Source organism: Glycine max, chromosome 9 (assembly GCF_000004515.6).
Source record: "Glycine max cultivar Williams 82 chromosome 9, Glycine_max_v4.0, whole genome shotgun sequence".
In the NCBI taxonomy this organism is placed as follows: Eukaryota; Viridiplantae; Streptophyta; class Magnoliopsida; order Fabales; family Fabaceae; genus Glycine; species Glycine max.
This window is the reverse complement of record NC_038245.2, coordinates 11,168,118-11,177,218: the sequence shown is the minus strand read 5'-3', so window position 1 is coordinate 11,177,218 and position 9,101 is coordinate 11,168,118. Positions and strand designations below refer to the sequence as shown.

Sequence of the window (9,101 nt, the reverse complement as noted above, 5' to 3'; positions counted from 1 at the left end):
AGAGAAGAGAGCCTAAACTAGAACCTTGGTGTTGTTATATAGTTTTCCCGCCCCAAAGCTTACAAATCTGTTTTAAATCCAAGCCCATAAATAAAATAAAATCAAATCTAGATAAGATAAGATCTAGATGATATAATATCTAGATGAGATCAAATCTAAATAATATCTAGATAAGATAAAGTCTAGATAAGATAAAATTTTGTAGAATAAAATAGTCTGCCCTCTTCAAGTCCAAGCCCAATTCTGGATTCAAGCCCAATGCTTCATTAATTCCTGAAATTAGATTAAAAACATCAAATTAGTTGAATGGGCCCAAATAATAAAAATGTCTAATTAATTCGACAATTAAGATTAATCAGTACTTAAAATGGTGCAAAAAGGGTTAAGAAATAGGAGAAAATAATGACACATCAAAACCCCCCATACTTAGCCCTTTGCACTCCTGGGCAAAATGAAATAAAGAACAAAATCCAAGGATATCAAAGAGAGACAAACAAAAACATTTACATATTTCTCAATGAACATCAAAGAATGAAAGGAACGGGTAACATCTAACATGAAGAGATCCAAAGAGTCAAGACATTCGTGAAAATCATTCAAGTAACCCAATCATGGCAAAATAGTTAATCGGCTCAAGAATGAAAAATGATTAAGCCTCACAAGATATACACTCTATCTCTCAAGTGTCTAGGCTATTGTTTACTCTTGAAGCACCCATGAAAACAAACACCACATAGACTTGGCAAAATTCTAAAATTGACAAACAACTTGACAAACACATGCACATGAGGATCAAAAGGTCTTTAAAGGTTGTAATGAGGCCAAGGACAAGGTAGGGAAAAAATATGGAATAAGTAGCTAAATCCCAAAGGAATAGAGGAGCAATGGGGAATAAGTGGAAATTAAGCACAAGTAGTAAACCCAAACCCTCTAATATCAACAAAATCAACCAAGGCTCCCAAATCAAGTTCTCATAACAAGACCTCATTTATTCAACTTCACTTCTTTTCTTCTTCTCTTTTTTTTTCTTTTTTTTTGAACAGTACGAATTTGCAGAATTTGCAGCAATTGAATTTTTTTTTCATTCATTTCTCTTTTTTCCAATTTTTTTTAAACAGTACGAATTTGAAGATTAAAGCAAGAACTAGGCAATATATATATACATCAAGCATGACCAAAATAAAACATTAAGCATGGCCAAAAATCATATCTTCCAATGAAACATACCCCCCCACACTTATTCCCAAAATAATTCCAAAGCTCCAAAATTCCTTAAGGGTAAGGTGATATCATGGTTTTTCACTTAAGGCTTGTAATGAGCTTCAAAACAAAGAAAGGGGAACATAGGCTCAAAGGGGCTATCAAAGAAATTAATTCAAGGTAAGTCCATTCGGCTAGAAGTTTATAAGAACAAAATTGCCTAAATCATTTCCAAATATGCATGTGAATTAGGAAGCATCAACAAGAATCAAGCCAAGGCTATTGTGCAAGCAATCAATGGGGCAAAACACACCAAAAGATTATGATGATGGATGGCTCAAATTCTCACCAAGGTAAACTTATCACTTTCAAATTGAGCTTTCAAAAGTATCATGACATGTAGAGGAAAAACAAGGATTTCAAATCACAAAATGTCAAGAGACTTTTATTTTCAGAACAATTACCCATTTCTTGAACATATCCTATAATTCAAAGAAAAATATGCAAAGTTGTACATGCAAACAAAATTGACCTAAAATATTAAACTAGAAACCCAACAAAACTAACAAATTTAACACAGACAAAACTAGCAAAACCAAAACCAAAGAACACTCCCCCCATACTTAAACAACACATTGTCCTCATTGTAGCACAATTAAAAGATGAAAAGCAATTAAACCATCAAATAGAATCGGACAAATGTAATAAAAGTAAAGAAGGAGATAGGAAAAGAAAAACTCCCTAAATCATGGTGGAAAAGAAGTAAGCTGAAGTAAGGAGATCTTTTGAGCAAGGACAACCCCCAATGTGTAATTGGATGCATCGCACATTAGCTCAAATGGGGCTGTCCAATCAGGTGCCTGAATGATAGGGGTGGTAGTCAGTGCTCTTTTGAGGCAATGAAAGGCCTCTTTGCATTTATCATTAAAGTCAAACTCCACCTCCTTTTGCAACAAGTTGGATAGTGGAAGGGCTACCTTACTAAAATCTCTTATAAAGCGCCTGTAGAATCTTGCATGACCAAGAAAAGATCGCACTTCTCGCACACAAGAGGGGTAAGACAATTGTGAAATAACATAAAATTTTTACAGGATCTACTTCAATGCCCTTATTGGAAATAATGTGGCCTAAAACTATACCTTGCTCAACCATAAAATGACATTTTCCAAAATTTAGAACAAGGTTAGTTTCAATGCATCTATTCAAAACCTTTTCTAGACGATCCAAACAAATATCAAAAGAGGATCCATATATAGTGAAATCATCCATAAACACCTCTATGCAATTTTCTAAAAAATCACTAAAAATACTGATCATGCACCGCTGGAAGGTACCAGGGGCATTGCACAGGCCAAAAGGCATCCTCCTATAGACAAAAGTGCCGAAGGGGCAGGTGAATATGGTCTTTTCTTAATCCTTAGGAGCAATAGTGATTTGCATATAACCAGAAAAACCATTAAGGAAGCAGTAGTGAGATTTACCTGCCAGGCGTTCAAGCATCTGGTCAATGAATGACAGTGGAAAATGGTCCTTTTTGGTAACCTGGTTCAGCCTCCTATAGTCGATGCAGACTCTCCAACTGTTCTGCACCCGAGTAGGAATCAACTCCTCCTTCTCATTTTTGATCACGGTGAGGCCAGTTTTCTTCGGGACTACCTGGACGGGACTCACCAATTGGCTGTCGAAGATAGGATAAATGATGCCAACTTACAAAAGCTTGGTTACCTCCTTCTTCACTACATCAAGATTCACTGGGTTGAGTCTTCTTTGTGGCTGTCTTACTGGTTTAGCCCCATCCTCTAAATTTATCTGATGCATACATGTGGATGGGCTAATACCAGGAATGTCCGCCAGAGTCCAGCCTATAGCCTTCTTATGCTTCTTGAGAATTGATAACAACTTCTCCTCTTGCTCATCAGCAAGGGAGGCAGATATAATTACTGGAAAACTTTTGTTATCATCTAAGTAAGCATATTTTAAATTTGATGGCAGAGGCTTCAATTTTGGTGTGGGCGGCTAGATAATGGTAGAAAGAGATGGTTTCTCAGCCTGTACCTCATAAAGAAAGTCAGAGGTATGTGTACTTCCTGAAACATGGTTAGTTCTATCTGACTCTAGAAAATCAATCTCAAGAGGTAAAACATCACCAGACATGTAATTAATATCAATTTCAGATTCACTCTCAACATTAAATTCAGTCATATGATCAAGTACAAGTTCAGATTCAATGCATGAAGAGTGGCAGGCATGCAGATTAGAATGAAGATCAATCATGTATTCATCAACAATATGGTCAATTATTTGAACACGAAATACAGAAAGATCTTCGGATGGGTGTTTCATAGCATCAAGAATATTAAAATGAACAGTTATATCACCAAACTCCATAGATAGTGTGCCTGCATATACATCTATCTTAGTTATAGCAGTTTTCATAAAAGGTCTACCTAGAATGATGGGAAACTGATCCTTTAGAAAATCCCTCCTCCATATTCAAAATATAAAAATCAACAGGGAAAATTAGTTCACCAACTCTAACTAGGACATCCTCTATGAAACCAACAGAATAGGCAACACTTCTATTAGCTAAATGAATTACCACATCAGTTGACTACAAGGGACCAAGAGATAGAGGATTAAAAATAGACAAAGGCATCACACTAGCAGAAGCTCCTAAATCTAGCATGGCATTGTCAAACTTATTGTTCCCTATAATACAAGGTATGTTGAATGTACCTGGATCTTTACATTTTTCAGGGATTTGGGAAACAGATTTACCAATCAATGAGGAGACATTACTGCCTATACTAATTCTTTCACTTCCTTTAAGCATCCGCTTATTAGTGCACAACTCCTTCAAGAATTTAGCATATCTTGGAATTTGCTTTATTGCATCCAGCAGAGGTATGTTTACTTCTACTTTTCTAAATGTTTCCAAGATCTCCTTCTCTGACTCTTCCATTTTTTTGTTGGAAATTGCTCTTGGAGGGAATGGAAGAGGGATATGCTGCTTCTCTTTAGATTCACCTGCATAGAAATTGTTAGGTAACTTACTCTTTAAGTTTTTGTCATCATCTTTTTCTGGAGTAGAGTGAAGTTGGGCAGGTTCATTTGCGGATGAGGAAGATGTTGCTGGTTGAGGTTCTAGACACTGCTTTCCCGACCTCAATGCAATGACACTCACATTTTTGGGATTCTGGATAGATTGAGAAGGTAATATGTCAGAATTCTGGGACTGTTGTTGATTTAACTGTGTAGCCAATTATCCCATCTGATTGGTTAAGCTTTGAATGGAGGCTTTGGTTTCTTGTTGAAACTGCATGTTTTGCATAGTCATTTTTGCCTCACAAGTTCTTCAAGGGAAGGTTGTGGAGGGGCCTCAACTATTTGTTGTTTCTGGGGCTGTTGCTATTATTGCTGTTGGATTAGTGGAGGAACGTATGGTCTGCTTGGATCAGCAGCGTTCTGAAAATAAGGTTGTTGTTGTTGTTTCTGCTATTGTGAAGGATCCGACCATCTAAGGTTGGGATGATTCCTCCACCCGGGACTGTACCTGTTGCTGGAGAGGTCATAACTGTTCTGTTGTGGCTGATTTTGCTGTTGAGGTTGAGGAGGTCTATTGTAGATGTTTGCAGCATAAGCTTCAGGCTGTTCAATTGCTTCAGATTGTTGCACAGAAGGGCAAAGGTCTGTGCGGTGGTCGGCAGAGGAGCATAAACCACAGAGTCTGGCGACAGGTGCAGATTTTTGATTCACGGCTAGTTAGGTTACCAGGTTAACCAAGGCATCTAGTTTACCTTCAAGCTTCTTAGTCTCGGCTGATGAAGATGAATTCGTGGCTACTTCATGCACTACTCTAATGACAATAGCATCACTTCTGGCACTAAATTGCTGGGAGTTTGAAGCCATCTTCTCAATTAAATTTCTGGCTTCAGCAGGGGTCATGTCTCCAAGGGCTCCACCACTGGCAACATCTATCATACTTCTCTCCATGTTACTGAGTCCTTCATAAAAATATTGGAGGAGAAGCTGCTCAGAAATCTGGTGGTGAGGGCAACTGGCACATAGTTTCTTAAATCTTTCCCAGTATTCATATAAGCTCTCTCCACTAAGTTGCCTAATTCCTGAAATATCTTTTCTGATGGTCGTGGTCCTGGAAGCAAGGAAAATTTTTTCTAAGAATACTCTCTTGAGGTCATCCCAGCTCGTGATGGACCATGGAGCTAGGTAATAGAGCTAGTCCTTTGCCACTCACTCTAAAGAATGAGGAAAGGCCTTCAGAAATATGTGATCCTCCTGGACATCTGGGGGTTTCATGGTGAAGCAGACAATATGGAATTCTTTAGATGTTTATGCGGGTCTTCACCTGCAAGGCCATGAAACTTTGGAAGCAAATGGATTAGTCCCGTTTTAAGAACATATGGGACATCCTCATCAGGGTATTGGATGCACAAGCTTTCGTAGGTGAAATCAGGTGCAACCATTTCCCTTAGAGTCCTCTCACGGGGTGGAGGTTGTGCCATGTTCTCAGAATGTTCAAAGCAATAATGCTCAAAATCACCAATAAGAGAATGCTCAGGATGCTCAAAAGGTACTAACTGATGTCTAACTAATCTATGAAATGTCCTATCTATCTCAGGATCAAAGGGTTGTAAGTCAGATGGATTGCCTCTAGTCATACACTATATTCAGCATGCACAACTAGTTGCCTTTTTATGCAAGTAATAGTGTGTTGGGGAGATTCGAGGGGCACACCTGTGGACCACGAGCCACCATATAAGGAGACCTGACACCACACTCTAACCCAAAACCTTAAGGCTCAGGTTTATGGGTCTGCTCCTCACTTATATGGCGCTCAACCTTTCCACTTCTACTCGATGTGGGACTTCACCTCACACTTGTAACCCAACACATCTCCCCCTCAAGTGTGAGTCTCTTCCACATGATAGCCTCCCCCTCTAGGGGAAGTCTTTTATCATCCACGAGTATAGCCATGGCCACCTGCGGTACTTGCCCTGCCCGCTAGCCATTTTGGCCACCCCGCTCCACCTGCGGGGCACGCTGTGCCGCTAGCCATTCGGGCCACCTGCGGTACTTGCATACTCGTCTGAGCCGGTCACCAACTTGAACCATCGGCTCTGATACCAATTGTTGGGGAGATTCGAGGGGTACACCTGTGGACCACGAGCCACCACATAAGGAGACCTGACACCACACTCTAACCCAAAACCTTAAGGCTCAGGTTTATGGGTCTTCTCCTCACTTATATGGTGCTCAACCTCTCCACTTTTACTCGATGTGGGACTTCACCTCACACTTGTAACCCAACACAGTGTAGGTTTGAACTACAGCTACCATTAAATGATATCCAAATGACTTGAAATTTTGTGAGCAACCTTATAAAATGATGAGAAGATAACACAAAAATTTCAAACAAAAATTCAAAGTCTAACTATAGAAGCTAAAAATGATAAGTTGAGAAAAATAAGAGAATAATACTTGGAAAATAAAAAAAATTTGACAAAATCGCAATTTTTGGAAGAATGAGACCTCAGCCGGCCTACGGCAGGCTGCCATGACATGGGAAATTTTTTTCTACCCCAAATACATATATAATAATAGCGATTCTGATAACCGGAGCGAAAGTTATGGCCGTTTGAAGTTTTGACCAAAATCAAATTTGCTACTTTTTTGGAACTTTCAAATCTGACCAAACTAAGGGCTCCAGCTATTTTTCCCACAAAACATGGATCAAAAGAAGTGACCACAAAAAATTCAGCCAAAAATAACAAATATAGCTACCAAAACAAAAAATCCTAATTAATTCAGCAAGGGTGGTCTCTAAAATCTGTCGCTAAGGGATTTCCACTACTACCCTGTTTTCCAGTTCAACAAAAGTGGTCGCTAAATCCGTCGCAAATCACTATTCACAGCAAAACACAAAACTAAAACAGGGGAAGTACTAAACAGAAAAACTAAAACAAAATACCACACTAAACAAAATAACAAGACTCTAAACACACTTAACGCAACACGAACACAACACACGAAAGCATAAAACATAAAACACGAATTACTAGCTATTATGAACCTTTGGACACTGCTCCTCGGCAACGGTGCCAAATTTGATCGAGGCTGTACCCGAATCAAATAAACATTAAAAATGTAGTATCTAGGAAGTGATCCTAGGTCATCTCCCAACGTGCAATGGTCAACCAAACGTTCATGACAGATATTAGGAAAATAGTAATGAATCGGGGGGGGGGTGGTTTGTTTGCTTTTGTAAATTAAACAGCGAATAAATGTGAATTAGAAAATATCAGAATTAAAACACGTTGTTTCCCCTTGATTCACAAGCAAGTCTCTTATCCTAGGTTGCGAGAATTTATCCTTTATCAGTTCAACCACTTAATCCAACCCTAAATTAAATTACTAAGCAAAATTCAACATAAGGCATTCATTATGTGATTAAGCAACACATACACCAATTACTCATAAACGATCATTAAGCATGAACGTAAATTAAGCACAGAGACAATTAATCAAGCACTAAGCATGCATGAATTAAAAGCAACAAATTCAGAGTAATTAGTGAAGAGGAAAAACTGAACAAAATTTAACAGTAATAATAGAACCTTAAAGAGAATTGTGCTTGATCCTCAAGAGAAAACAACGTTGGGGACTTAGCCTTCCATTAATCAAATAGAGAACGAAATTATAGATTGAAGAATGAAATTTTATTGCTGAAACGAAAAGTAAAAGCTGGAATTGCAAAACGAAAATAATGTCTAAAAGCCTAAAACTAAAAACGAAAATATGAGAGAAGAGAAGAGAGCGTAAACTAGAACCTTGGTGCTGTTATATAGTTTTCCCGCCCCAAAGCTTACAAATATGTTTTAAATACAAGCCCATAAATAAAATAAAATCAAATCTAGATAAGATCTAGATGAAATAATATCTAGATGAGATCAAATCTAAATAATATCTAGATAAGATAAAGTCTAGATAAGATAAAATTTTGTAGAATAAAATAGTCTGCCCTCTTCAAGTCCAAGCCCAATTCTGGATTCAAGCCCACTGCTTCAATAATTCTTGAAATTAGATTAAAAACATCAAATTAGCTGAATGGGCCCAAATAATAAAACTGCCTAATTAATTTGACAATTAAGATTAATCAGTACTTAAAATGGTGCAAAAAGGGTTAAGAAATAGGAGAAAATAATGACACATCACTTCTTCTTCCCTACACTTTTTAATTTCTGCTGTGTACTTTATTTTTACGCTTTACTTTTCTTTAAGTTACATAACTTAGTAGTAAAGCCTAATTGAATCTAGTAACATTAAGAAGGATAAGTTTTAATTTGTCAAGGTACATGAATAATTAATTCAACCCCCCCTTCTTAATTATTCCGAGGCCACTTGATCCAACATGTAGTTGGATTTATGTTATGATGATATTGTATGTAACAGTTAAGATGGTTAGATTACAAAGTTGTTATTTGTAGTTGTTTATTGGTGTACATTTGTGAGTATTGAATTAAGATAAGATAATAATTATTAATAATGGATGTCTTATGGTGAAAATTGGTGATTGAAATATGATGTTAATGATCGGTTAAGTTTATGAAATCCCTTTTTGGTGAGTTAAATGCCTTTGTTATCTTTCTCCTAAGATGCAAAGTTTTATAATAAAGATAATTATATATACATGCATATTCTTATTTAATTTCAAGTTGTGCTTAAATATGTTTGTTCTAGTGAGCTTATCCGTGCATGCAACATACATTATTGTGACTGTGATGATCTCAAACTACATGTTTAGAGAGCATATAGTTTTTAGGTGCATCTTCCTCTTGGAGACTTTGTGGATAGGGTGTGCACTGGATTGAATACCTGTTGTC

At 37.4% G+C, this 9,101-nt stretch overlaps 1 non-coding gene across 1 annotated transcript; it reads left to right on the top strand.

Moving 5' to 3' along the window:
* Positions 1 to 5,239: 5,239 nt before the first annotated feature.
* On the top strand, positions 5,240 to 5,346 carry LOC112997984 (small nucleolar RNA R71). The gene has a single exon (XR_003263031.1). It is a non-coding gene; the product is annotated as a small nucleolar RNA R71 (small nucleolar RNA).
* The last annotated feature ends 3,755 nt before the right edge of the window (positions 5,347 to 9,101 follow it).